Below are 14,409 nucleotides of genomic sequence, written 5' to 3'. Positions count from 1 at the left end.
TAGACTTAGGTTTAGGGGTTAATAATTTTATTACAGTGGCGGCGGTGTAGTGGGGGGCAGGATAGGGGTTAATAAATTTATTATAGGTGGCGACGGTGTAGGGGGGGCAGGATAGGGGTTAATAAATGTAATATAGGTTGCGGCGGGGTCAGGGAGCGGCGGTTTAGGGGTTAAACTATTTATTTAGTTGCGGCGAGGTGCGGGATCAGCAGGATAGGGGTTAATAACTTTATTATAGAGGGCGACGGTATAGGGGGGGCAGGATAGGGGTTACTAGGTATAAGGTAGTTTGCGGCGGTGTACGGGAGCGGCGGTTTAGGGATTAATACATTTATAAGAGTTGCGGCGGGGTCTAGGAACGGCGGTTTAGGGGTTACTATCTTTATTCAGTTGCGGGGGGCTCCGGGGGCGCCGGTATAGGCGGTAGAACAGTGTAGTTAGTGTGAGTGCTTAGTGACAGGCTAGCAAGAAAGCTGTAAAAAAGCCGAAGAGCAGCGAGATCGGATGAGTGATATCTCTCACAGTCCGCTGCTCATCACCCCGTACTTGGTGCACGGCTTTTTGACAGCTTTTTTGATAAATAAGGCAAATTTTTGCAGGTCCGCGGCGGCGATGTGAGGCGAGCTTAGGCAGGCGTATTGGGCCGGCGAAGGCAGGAAAAGTAGACACGTTGATAACTACCCCCCATGGTCTTTACAATGTAAGGCTCTTTCAGTACAAGAGTTACACAATGTTAGAGGGGGTTGCACAATAGCTTCTAAGCACATAGAACAATGAGAATCCTCAATGTCAGACATGTTGAACAGACTAGTAATAAGCACAAAAGTCGTTTAAACACTCATTTATTGCATAAAATAAACTTTAGAAAAAACGTGTACTGCGCCTTTAAGAAAAGAAAAAGTGAACAATTTTTCCAAAATGCTCAAAAAAACTTTAAATTATCTCAAAATTTAACCTAATATCATTGGTTTATCCAAAAATTACTGCAGCCTTAAGCAAGGGCAGAAAATAAGGCTCTAAAGTACTTATATCAATAAAAAGTCATTTAATAAACAAAAAATACACTTTGCACCTCGCCACAGCTCTGCTGTGGTGCCTACCTGCCCCTAGGGTACTTCAAAATAACTTTCAAACACTTCAGACCAGCTTGCATAGTCCTGGAGCCACCGGAGTTACTGCTTGCTGCCGCCTAGACTGAAGGAAGTGCGCATCTGAGCGCATCAAAATAGACCACGCCCCTTGAGGTCAAATGCCAAAGTAGGCCCAAACACAACCGCATGGAAAGCGGTTTCACACCTAAGTTTTAAACAGCTAATGCCTACAACCCCTCAAAAGCATCAGTAAACAAACATATGCATGACAGAAATAAAAATGTTATATATCGTTTTTCTTTTGAACGCCCATAGTGTCACACAACCATAGTGTCACACAAAGCCCATAAGTCAACCATTAAATAAAATCAGGGACTTCAGTTATACCCTTTATAAACAATAGGAATACTGCTTACCCTATTCCCATACAGGAAATAATTTCAGCCAGTTCTGATAAATCAAGTCTCCTCAGAAAAAAAGGCTGCACATACCTTAATGCTGCTTGTAGCATGAAAACCGGTCTCCACACTGAAGATGTCTCACGGATACCTTCAGAAGTCTTGTGGGAACCAGCGTGGATCTTAGTTACAACTGCTAAGATTATCAACCTCAGGGCAGAAATCTTCCTCCATATCCCCCTGAGGAAAATAGTACTCACCGGTACCATTTAAAATAACAAACTTCTTGATTGAAGAAACTAAAACTAACACCTCACTTTACCATGTCTTCCTAGTATAACACAGGCAAAAAGAATGACTGGAGGAGGAAGGGAAAGGGAGGGGCTATATATACAGCTCTGCTGTGGTGCTCTTTGCCACTTCCTGTTAGCAGGAGGTTAATATCCCACAAGTAAGGATGAAATCTGTGGACTCGTCATATCTTTGTAAAAGAAAACACAAGATTAACATCCATTTCAACTACCCCATAATCCCCCCACCTCCTCCCCCTGCTACACCCTCCCCCCTATTGACCACTGGTCCCTGCACCCCGGTGCTATTATGCCCTGGCTACCTTTGAAGAAACCACCCAAGGGCACCCTTTTTCCCATTTACTGTGTGAAGCACAATAACCAGGGACCATGCGTATACTGACCTTAGCCCTCCCCTTGCACCTCACACCCGGGACCTAAGCTGTGACCTAAGAATCTACCCTCCCCCAGGACCCAGATCGCCTACCCCTCCTCTGACCCCTTTCCAACCTCCCTTCTATTTTGTTTCTTCTCTTTTTTTTTCCAGCTACCCCACTTGCCATAAATCCTGCAGACACCATTCAGCCCCCCTTTACTGTCTTATCAGCCTGCTTACCTAATTACAGGCTTATAACAAATTTGCAAAGCTTTCAGCAAAGGTTCCAATAGCCATCTTACTCCCTACGACCCCCCCCAGAACAGAGCCACAAACCCCCCATGATGCAAGGCCAGCTGTACGCACCTCCCTTATGCCCCTACCCCATGTAAATCCCTGCACTGATAATACCCCTGTGCCACAGTGGTTCAGCTGCCATTCCATTCAGCCTCCCCATTCAGTGACAGCCCCATGTGCCCGGATTCTAACAGCAGCCATGAGGACAGCTCCTTTACCCCAGATCCCCTTCAAACCGGCTCCACTGCATCGCCGTAGCTCTCCCCATCTCTTATACAAATACCCCTTATTGCGGCTCTCTCCCCGGTTACCCGCCCCCTCCCTCCCCAGAGTTTGCTCTGACCCGCACTCGTATCTGGTGTTAATGCATACTGCCACACTCTCTGCCGCTGTCTGCTCTCGTACTCCTGCTGCTCTGCCCGGATCTCCTGCCTCTTCCTGCACCCGGCCGCTCTGTATGACGCCTCGTGATGACGTCATCGGCCGGAGCCGTAGTAGGCCACGCGCCTCCCTCTGCAGTCTGTCACCGACCTCTGCCACTTGTTGCAAGGCCCCCACGACCATGGGGCCCAACCAGCAATCTCCTGACCCTGGATGCCGGCTCCCCGAACTGAGCCTCTATGGGGGCCTGGATCTTCTTACAGGCCGTTCCCTAGTCCTGGGCCCTGCTACCGAACCCCCTTCTCTTACAGGGGGATGCATCTGCTCCAGAATATCCGGCTGGGTGCCAGCCAGGTGGTCCCTTATCCAGGCAATGCCGTTAGTCCTGGCAGCCTGTAACTCCTGCTCCAGCAACTCCTCCATTAAGCTTCCAGTCTATAGCAAGGTAAGTCAGACCCCTGAAACCAGCCATTCAGCTGGTGATCCAGATAGGAAGTGCTGACTTTACCTTAGGAAACAAATTAACAGCAGAAGTGTTTTAAATCCACAGTCCACTGAGAGGCTTAGAACACATATAAAAACAAACAGGCTTGAAGCAGTCAGAGAGGTAATTTTACACATCTTAGCTTAGACTTGAACTGAAGTTGCAAGACAATATCCAAGCACTTCCTTGTGAGAGTGTCAGACTTTTATACACAGCCAGTCAGGAAAGGTAAATATCCCAGAATTAAAGGTACAGCAGCACTTATACATGACAGGCACTTTTTAGTGCCATTTTTTTTTCCTAACACCCCACACCTGCCAATTTTAACACTTGGGGCACTTTTAGAAAATTAAACAGAGATCTGATCTTTGGTTAATTTTCCAAGTGCTAATTGCTAATGTGAACATGCAGTAGCAATAACCAGCCACTTGTAATGGCTGGTTATTTATTATGTGCCTGCAAGCTGGCAAATTTGTCCATTTGCAGGCCCGCAATAAATTAGCATTCCACTTGTAATCTAGCCCTAAATGTTTAGGAAGCCTAAGAGGTATACATTTAAAAAGATAAGTTAGCTTGGGTATAAAGCTCATTTTCATAACCTAACCAGGGGATTGAGTTAAAATGCTACTTGTGTTTAAGCTGTCAAAATATTTTTAATAATGGTAAATAGTTGTCAGAGATCACTTTAGTGGCATCCTGTGATACAATCCCCAGACGCTTTATAGATTGACTTACTTGAAAAGTAGGTGTTCCAGGCATTTTTTTTTAAATGTAAAATATTTTTTGAGTTAAGGTTATGGTTGATGAGGCTACTCTGAAAGAGGGCATACTGACCTTTTGAACATAATTGTTTTTGGAATGGAATAAATAAATGCATATGGAAGTGAAAAGTTCCTGAATAGACAACTGAGCAAAGAAAAACAGGTGGGGGATAATTAATGAATCAGGTAAGTTCCAGCTGTTGGCAGGAGAAGGTGATGTCTAATCAACCTGATTTACAGGCACAGAGGAGTAATGGTAGCAGCAGATAGCATGACAGTGCCCCTTGCATCAAGGACAACCTCTGGTAACCTAACAAATTCAAAGGGAGTTATAGAGGTAGAAGAACATAGCAAGAATGTGTAAGCTGTAAGGCAGTAGACAATCTAATCTTTTAATCAGGAAACGTGGATGGGAGATGTCTTGGAAAAGCAAGACAATGTTACAGTACGATTGTTGTTAACTGGAAGCAAGACAACTTTAAAATGATAGCAGAAAATTTGAAAGTGTCTTCCTTAGGAGACATGTAACAAACACAAGAGAATATAAGGTGAGCCTTCAACACAAAAATCTTTTGAGTTGATAGACAAATTAATTTCTTTACAGAGGACCATGTACACACTGAAAGAAAGGGCCATGCCCAAACCTAAACAGAGGGATAGACTTTCCTCAACTTTAGAATTAGTGGGGCATATTTTGTTAGTGCCCTCAGGACCATACATACTCCCAAGGAAAGAGCCAATCCCACTCCTAAGTAGATTGCAAGACTTCCTTCAGGGTCAGAGATAAGTGTGTACAATACAAAGTTTGACACCGGGGCCAGAAGCAGAAGACTCCATATAGGGAATAGAAAGAGTCTAGTAGACATGTGCATTTGTGTAATTCGGAAGGAAACAAATGCTTAATATTGCAATTGCTAACCACAATTAGCCATGTTCAAAGCCAGATTTCTTTTTGCGAAAGTGCAACACACTATGCTCTGGATTTGCACAGATCTTAGTGTGTTGCACTATGAGCTGCTTATTCTATTTTCTTTATTTTATATGTTTAACCAATCTTTTCCTTTTCTTTTAATGAACTCTTCTCTGAAACTCCAGATATATTACTTCTGTATTTTCCAGCAATTCACTTATAACCTAATAATGTACGTATTTGATTTTTCTAACAACTTGCTTCTAACCTAATAAGTTACACAAACATATAACTTTGTTTTGGCTTTTTCTCATAGATCGTTTTCTAAATATCTTAAGCTCAAGGCCTCTGTCTTCCAACCCAATTAGCCTCTGGCCAAATTCCAAGAAAGCATATCTTACTAATTCTAACATAAAGAACCTGTTTTGTTTTTTTTGCAACCACTAATCACGTGAGATTTATTAGCCAGTTATTATTAGCCAATTAGCTCTCTGCTTTGTAAGGAACTCTAAGGGTATAAAAATGCATGTATGGAGGGGGCGGAGCTAGCGAGCCGAGAGAATGGCTGCATAAGACCGGAGCTCCGCAAACAACTGGCCATAAAACAATGCGGAGAGTCAGCTGAATAAGCAATAAACCACCGGAGGTGGACAAGAACCAAGACTGAGTGACCAGGATCAGTGTGGAAGCCATTTGAAATAGCGGCGCTATCGCTGCTGCCAGGAGGAGATCGGAAAGCTGTCCTGTCCGTAAGTGCGCCATTTACTTTAACTTTGGCCTAAAGAAATAACACATAGGGGCAATAACTGCAGCCACCGAACAACTACTCAGCCAGTGTATAGAGAATATTTGGGACACCCAGTTGCCAATATATTAACGGCGGTTGATCAGTAGACAGCCCTAATTCCAAGTGCGTCACAGCTTTTGTCCTGGGCCCACAAACACACAACGCTGATGCATCGGCCGTTATGGCCACATAATAAAATAATCTGGCTACAAGAGACATTTAGAAATACAAAGTTATGTAAATAATTTGTGCACAGAATGCACGAAAAGAATGATAAAACATATTGCTGAAGAGCTATAATTAATGCACGCATAAAAAGTGGAAGTGTGTTGGGGGAAGTTAATAATTTCTTTAACTCAGGCTGCATTTATTTGGAAAAACTCTGGACTGCAGATGATTGGAAACAGCATACTATTGGTATGATTGATATTGTTTAATTGAGATCAGGCATACTCATTTGATCAGAAAGGTGATCTGAAAAATCTGACATACAGCACAGCTGTGACACCCTAACTTAATTTTGTACTATACATTCTGCATACATCAGAGGACAAACTCCATAATGGCTGCAAGAAAAGCTGGGAAGTTGGATAAGTCAAGTAAATTGAACACATACTTTAAAACCATTGAAACAGACAGTTCTGACTCCCTGTTAACTCCACAAGCTGCAAGCTCTAAAAACAGAGACCAAACAGAAGATGACACAATTTCCATAACTAGAGCTGATCTCAAATTGTTGCCTTCTAAAGAGGACTTTTCACAGTTAATACAACAAGTAAGCCAGCTCATTAAAGAGGGTCTTGCAGAAGTAAAATCTGATATTGCACAATTGGGTCACAGAGTGGAGCAACTAGAGGAAACTACTGAAACGCTAACCACAGACTCAGAAAACTTGACTGAACAGTTAAAAGCACAGTGAGCCACCATTAATTATTTACAAGACCACATTGAGGACCTCAATAACCGGGGACGCCGGCAAAATTTGAGAATCAGGGGCATTCCGGAGACTGTTCTTCAGATACACCTGGTGCAATTCCTGCAAAGATTTTTTCAACATCTTTTAAACACCCCTGCAGATCAAGAAATTCAACTGGACAGGGTGCATAGGGCCCTTCGTCAATTGCCAAGGGATGGTGCTCTCCCAAGGGACGTGATACTTAGATTCCACCAATTTGAGGATAAAGAAAAAGTGTTCTCTGCAGCCAGAAAAGTGAAAGAACCACATTTTGAAAACAGCAGCCTGCAAGTTTACCCAGATATCTGCCCACAGACATTAATAAAAAGAAGAGAAGCTAGATATCTTACTCTGCACTTGTAGGATCTGGGTATTAAGTATAGATGGGGGTTCCCCTTTTGCCTCAGAGTGGAGAAGGATAATCAAGTCTTCATATATCGGAACCCTGATGACATCGAAGATTTCTGCACCAAACTAGGCATAGCACAACCATCCCTCCCCTCACTGTCCAGAGAAGAAAAAGATAGCCCATATAACCCCACAGGTCCTAGAGAACAAAGACAAACATGGGTTAGGGTGAATAGAAAACGACAAAGAGGACCCGGGGCCAAGGACCCCTTCACCACTTCCAGCAGATCTGTTACCTGAAGCTTTCGTTAGCAGCTTAATTAGTTCATTGTTATCTGAATAAAGGACCATGACCTGTTATTGATCAGTGACACTTACAGATTTCTGAAGTTTAACTAATGGTCGGACTACCATTTATATATAGGTCATGAAGGTATACTACTCAGGTTGAATGTTTTCACACTTAAGCTGCCTCTTTCGTATTACATGTTAACTTAATTTTATGCCAGTTGTTAGTCATGTTTTGTACATGAACCCTCTACCACAATTGGTTAACCATAGATCCCAAGCTGCTATTTTTAGCATGCAACTAGTGGCTCTTTGCTCTGGTACTCAACTCGAGCGGGGAATCACTAGACAGGATCACACAGTTTGGTGTTACTTATATGTTTTTATTTCCTTGTTTTTTGTATCTAGGTCAGTGCAGAGTCTCTATGTCAGAATTGTTGTCTGCTATTCTACATTTCTTTCATGTAAAACATTGCTAGGTCTCTTTCCTGGGACGGATGGTTCCCATCGGGTAAGTTGTACAATCACATTGTTATATGATATACCCATACACAGCAACCAAAATCATTTGAAAACTAAATGCACCTGTCACCACTCACAAAGCTCTAATGGCAGCTAACAGAATTAAGATTTTATCTCAGAATGTCAAGGGTTTAAACTCCCCAAATAAAAGATCAGTAGCACTTAACTGGTTCAAGAGACATAAAGGAGATATAATCTACATGCAAGAAACTCATTTTGACATAAATAAACAACCGAGGTGTAGCTCAAGTTTATATCCTACAGGGTATTTTAGTTCAGCTAATACAAAACATAGGGGGGTGGGAATCCTATTTCATAGAAAAGTTCCATTCCAGCTTCTTCAGAAAGAAACGGACTTGGAGGGTAGATACATCATATTGGTGGGGATTCTCTATAACAGACCCGTGACGTTAGTGAATGTTTACTGCCCAAATAAGAACCAGATCCCCTTCCTAAGAAAAGTCATAAATAGAATAACTGATATAAAAAAAGGCACAATCCTGTTGGGTGGTGATTTTAATACGCTGTTAGACCCGCAGCTAGATAGCTCACATCATAGGGGGGCATGATCAAAGAAAGACTCTATCAAATTAGATAAATGCCTTTGGGATTTAACCCTTTTAGATGTATGGCATACACTAAACCCTGGTAAACGCCAATACACTTTCTTTTCCCACCCAAGACAAGTTTACTCTAGAATAGATTACTTATTAATAGATCAAAACAGCCTAACGATGGTATCAAATGTGGAGATTATCCCGAACGCTTGGTCAGATCACTCCATGGTCTCCATGGAAGTGGACTGGTCTTCTGTACCCGCAGCTCCCTACCTGTGGCGCCTGGATGAATCATTACTTCACAAACCTGAAGTAGCCCAAAAAATCAAAACAGTAATAGAAGAATATTTTACGCATAACACAAGTGAACAACATAGCCCCACAATTTTATGGGACGCCCATAAGGCGGTAATAAGAGGGGAACTTATTAAAATACAGGCATCCCTTAAAAGATCATACCAACAGAAATATAACACTCTCTTAAAAGACTTAAAAGATATTGATAGCGCACATCAATTGAACCCTGCCGATATTATTATCTTAAATAAAAGACATGAAATAAGATTAGCCTTAAGGAACCACTTACAAGAGGAGGCACATAAAAGAGCTCTATACCTCAACAGGGTTTATTTCACAGAAAGTAATAAAGCGGGTGCAAACTTAGCCAGAACCTTAAAGCAAAAGTCGCTTAATTATCACATAAGAGAAATAGAAATTTCCGAAAATCAACAGTCATCCGATAGCGATCAAATAGCAGATGCCTTTAGAAAATATTATGAGGGGTTATATAACATCCCAACTGATAAGCAGTCAGACGGAGAGTTACTCATGGAACAGTATATTGCCCAGGCTGACCTACCAACACTTGATCCAGATAAGAAAATAGACATGAAAGCCCCTATCACTAATTTAGAAGTAATGGCAGCAATAGATTCCCTACCTATAGGTAAAAGCCCTGGCCCAGATGGGTTAAGCAATAAATACTATAAAATGTTTAAATCATTCCTGACACCACACCTCACCTCCCTATTTAACTCAATTGATGACAAGGGGGCTTTTTCTAGAGAATTCTTACTTTCTCATATCACGGTTATCCCCAAGCCAAATAAATCCACAACGTTGACTAGTAACTATAGGCCCATATCCCTATTAAATTCAGATCTAAAAATATATTCCAAAATATTGTCATCTAGAATAAATAAAGTCCTTCCTGAGATCATACACGTAGACCAAGCGGGTTTTGTCCCCAAAAGAGAGGCACGGGACAACACGGTTAGGGTCCTCCAATTAATAGACTATGCAAAATTTAAAAATATACAGTCTATTTTAATTTCTACAGATGCTGAAAAAGCTTTTGATAGATTAAATTGGAAGTTTTTAGTTAAAGTAATGTCAAATATAGGTTTTGGAGACAAAATGATAAACAGGATTATTAGTTTATATGCAGACCCTTCAGCCATAGTTAAAGTAAATGGGGTCCTGTCCTCCCCATTCCCCATTAGAAACGGAACACGCCAGGGTTCCCCTTATCCCCCACCTTATTTATTATCACAATGGAAGTTCTGGCCGCACACATAAGAAAAAATAATTATATTAAAGGTATAAAAATAGAGCAGAATGAATATAAATTAAATATGTATGCAGATGATGTATTGATATCATTGGCATCTCCCGCTACTTCTTTACCTCACCTATTAAATGAATTTGAAAGATTTGGTGCCCACTCAAATTTCTTAATAAATAATCAAAAATCAGAGATCCTTAACATAAACTTATCTCCACAAGAGCTTAAAGGACTTGGCCAGTTGTGTACATATAAAAGAAAAACGGACGCGATTAGATATCTGGGAAATGAGATCTCAGTGGATAATGCAAAGATATTCGACCTAAATTACACAAATTTGTTGAAAAACATTGACTTAGACTTACTTAGATGGGCAAAAAACAAAACTTCTTGGTGGGGCAGAATACAAACCATCAAAATGAACATACTCCCTAGATTACTTTACATGCTCCAAGCGGCCCCAATATATTTGTCACCAATGTTCCTTAAAAAAGTACAAAATAGTATAAACTCTTTTATATGGGGAACACATAAACCCAGAATAGCAAAATCCACTATCTACCATTCCTTGGATGAGGGGGGTTTAGGAGTCCCCAATGTAACATCATACTACCAAGCAGTCACACTGCAAAGAGTAATAGAATGGCACACGGGGACAGACTCTAAAGCTTGGGTCTCTTTGGACTCACAAATATTAAGGGCGCCTCAGGTGGGAGCATTATGCTGGATTGATAAAAGACATAGACCACGAATAATACAGAACATATCTCTGTTGAGACAGGTGTTCCAGAACTGGGATAAAATATTAGGGAGTCACGTAGGCTTATCATCCATAAAATCCCCTCTGTCCCCGGTTTTTGTAAACGCTGAGTTCAAGAAAGGACTAGAAATAGGAGACTGTGGTAGTGGTGAAATTGGTTACTGCATACCATTTTGTACGTTGGTCCACAACAACAAACTGAAGCCACGGGAGGATCTGGGAGACATAGCTGGGGGAATATTCACTAATTGGTTAAAATACTCTCAATTAACACATTTAATACAAACCTCCCCTTTCAAAAGTGACTTCCTTCGTCAGCTAACTGACTTTGAGAAAATCTGTTTTAACGCAAGGCCTTTTAAGGGTACATTATCAATGACTAGGAAGTTACTAAGTAAATTAAAGAATATATCTCTACCCACATATGTAAATAGATGGCAACAGGAATTGGGGGAACAATTCGATGATAGACAGTGGAAACAAATGTTCTACCGCACACACAAAGTATCTGGGTCGGCTAGCATCTTGGAACTAAACTATAAAATCATAACAAGATGGTACCTGACGCCACAAAGATTGAAATATATTTACCCAAACTCTCTAGGAGAGTGTTGGCGTGGGTGTGGAAAAGTGGGGAATATGATGCATTTATGGTGGGGATGTGGGAATCTCCATAATCTGTGGATAGAAGTAGAAAAATTGGGGAAATATTTATTTAACATGGAATATACATTAAGGGCAACCCATGTCTTATTTAACCAGAAACCGGGTAAGTTCTGTAAGATCAGACAAGCAGTTTTCCAAATAGCCCTAAACAGTGCTAAATCCATAATAGCCAGACAGTGGAAGCTAAACACGCAATTCACGAAACAAATGTGGATAAACAGAACAGATGAGTTATTCTTGAAGTTTTCCACGATATGCAACTTTACTGGGATCAGTTCAAAACACATATTACGCCCTCCATGTAGGTGATAATAGAATATGGGACCCATCCGCCCCCTTCCACATCTTTGAGTAACCAAGTATAAGAGCATAGATTATGGATTCTTGATATAAGTGGCCTGAACCAGAGTCTGTATCATTAATAGTAGACTTAGTAAACACTGACCGAAAAGTTTATTGTTCAATGCTACCTTGTTTGTGTAGCATATTGTTTAGTTTTAATTGAAGTTTGAAATGTCATTAACAATGTTGATATATTTGTTAAACTTATTTTTGCCGAAGAATGTATGATGCCTTAACACTGGAATTGTCTTATTGGTTTACATTCTTGTAATATGAAAATCTCAATAAAAACATTAATAAATAAAAATGCATGTATATGAAAATGTGTTAGCCTTGCGTTGCTGTGTTTTGTGCTGGAACATTGTTGCAACAGTGTAATAAAGATTACCTCTCCTGAGGTGAACCCTTGTTTGATAAATATCTGGTCTGGACCTCTTATTACTTCACCTGAGACGAGCTCACTCATGACACAAAGAAGAAATCCAGTTCTGAAAATAACCAATTGCTGCTTGCGGCCACCATCTTCAGCATTCATTTCCTTCTGAATTGCACAAATGCACATGCCTAGAGTCTAATATCTAGGCTGGTGTTAGGTTGCTACTGAGGAAAATCTCACAGGATATTTTGGACAAGATAAGTTGTAGCTAAATAACAATTATTTTGGCAGATGAGAAGGAATTGCAACACAGGCTGAGTGACTGACAATCTTACACATCACTTTGGTTTGAATCTCAAAATGTGTTACTCCAGGAAACACTTCTCTGTCATTATCAAGTAAGCAAGAAGGTTTTGAATCAAAGTAATCATTTGCTTCTGGAACTTACAGAAGTTTACAGAAGGAGAGGCTGCATCTGAGGAAGGAAAGTAATCATAAATGTAAAGTGGGGACTGGCAGTTTGAGAAGAAAGACATTTGAGAATGAATATTACCAGACAATGGGGGTAGTTATCAACGTGTCTACTTTACCTGCCTTCGCAGGTTCAATATGCCCGCCTAAGCTCGCCTACCGTCGCCGCCGCGGACCGGCAAAATTATGCCTAAGTTATCATAAAAGCTGTCAAAAAAGCAGCGCACCAAGTACGGGGCGATGAGCAGCGGACTGTGGGAGTTATCACTCATCCGATCTCGCTGCTCTTCGGCTTTTTGACAGCTTTATTGATACCGCTGTCACTAAGCACCCACACTAACTACACTGTTCTACCCCCTATACCGGCGCCCCCGGAGCCCCCCACAACTCAATAAAGTTATTAACCTCTAAACCGCCGCAACTATAATAAATGTATTAACCCCTAAACAGCCGCCCCCGGACACCGCCACAACCTACATTATACCTAGTAACCCCTATCCTGCCCCCCCTATACCGCCGCCCTCTATAATAAAGTTATTAACCCCTATCCTGCTGATCCCGGACCTCGCCGCAACTAAATAAATAGTTTAACCCCTAAATCGCCGCTCCCAGCCCCAGCCGCAACCTATCTTAAACTTATTAACCCCTAATCTGCCCCCCCCTACACCGTCGCCACCTATAATAAATTTATTAACCCCTATCCTGCCCCCCACTACACCGCCGCCACTGTAATAAAATTATCAACCCCTAAACCTAAGTCTAACACTAACCCTAACACCCCCCTAACTTAAATATTAATTAAATAAATCTAAATAATATTTCTCTTATTAAATAAATTCATCCTATTTAAAACTAAATACTTACCTTTAAAATAAACCCTAATATAGCTACAATATAAATAAAAATTATATTGTAGCTATCTTAGGATTTATTTTTATTTTACAGGCAACTTTCAATTTATTTTAACTAGGTACAATAGCTATTAAATAGTTATTAACTATTTAATAGCTACCTAGTTAAAATAAAGAGAAATTAACCTGTAAAATAAAAACTAACCTAAGTTACAATTACACCTAACACTACACTATATTTTAATTAATTATTCCTATTTAAAACTAAATACTTACCTGTAAAATAAACCCTAACGGCTAAATTTAGAGTTTGGCGGTAGCCGTCAAAACCAGCTTTAGAGGCTCCTAACGCTGGTTTTAGGCTACCGCTGGTATTTAGAGTCAGTCAGGAAAGGGTCTAACGCTCACTTTCCAGCCGCGACTTTTCCATACCGCAGATCCCCCTACGCCATTTGTGTATCCTATCTTTTCAATGGGATCTTTCTAACGCCGGTATTTAGAGTCTTGGCTGAAGTGAGCGTTAGAAATCTAACGACAAAACTCCAGCCGCAGAAAAAAGTCAGTAGTTAAGAGCTTTCTGGGCTAACGCCAGTTTATAAATCTCTTAACTACTGTGCTCTAAAGTACAATAACACCAATAAACTACCTATGTACCCCTAAACCGAGGCCGCCAACATCGCCGCCACTCTATTAAAAATTTTTAACCCCTAATCTGCCGACCGCACACCGCCGCCACCTACGTTATCACTATGTACCCCTAATCTGCTGCCCCTAATACCGCCGACATCTACATAATATTTATTAACCCCTAATCTGCTGCCCCCAACGTCGCTGCCACCTACCTACAATTATTAACCCCTAATCTGCCGACCGCACACTGCCGCCACCTACGTTATCCCTATGTACCCCTAATCTGCTGCCCCTAATACCGCCG

This window comes from Bombina bombina, chromosome 7 (assembly GCF_027579735.1).
Source record: "Bombina bombina isolate aBomBom1 chromosome 7, aBomBom1.pri, whole genome shotgun sequence".
Lineage (NCBI taxonomy): Eukaryota > Metazoa > Chordata > Amphibia > Anura > Bombinatoridae > Bombina > Bombina bombina.
This window is presented reverse-complemented; position numbering follows the sequence as displayed.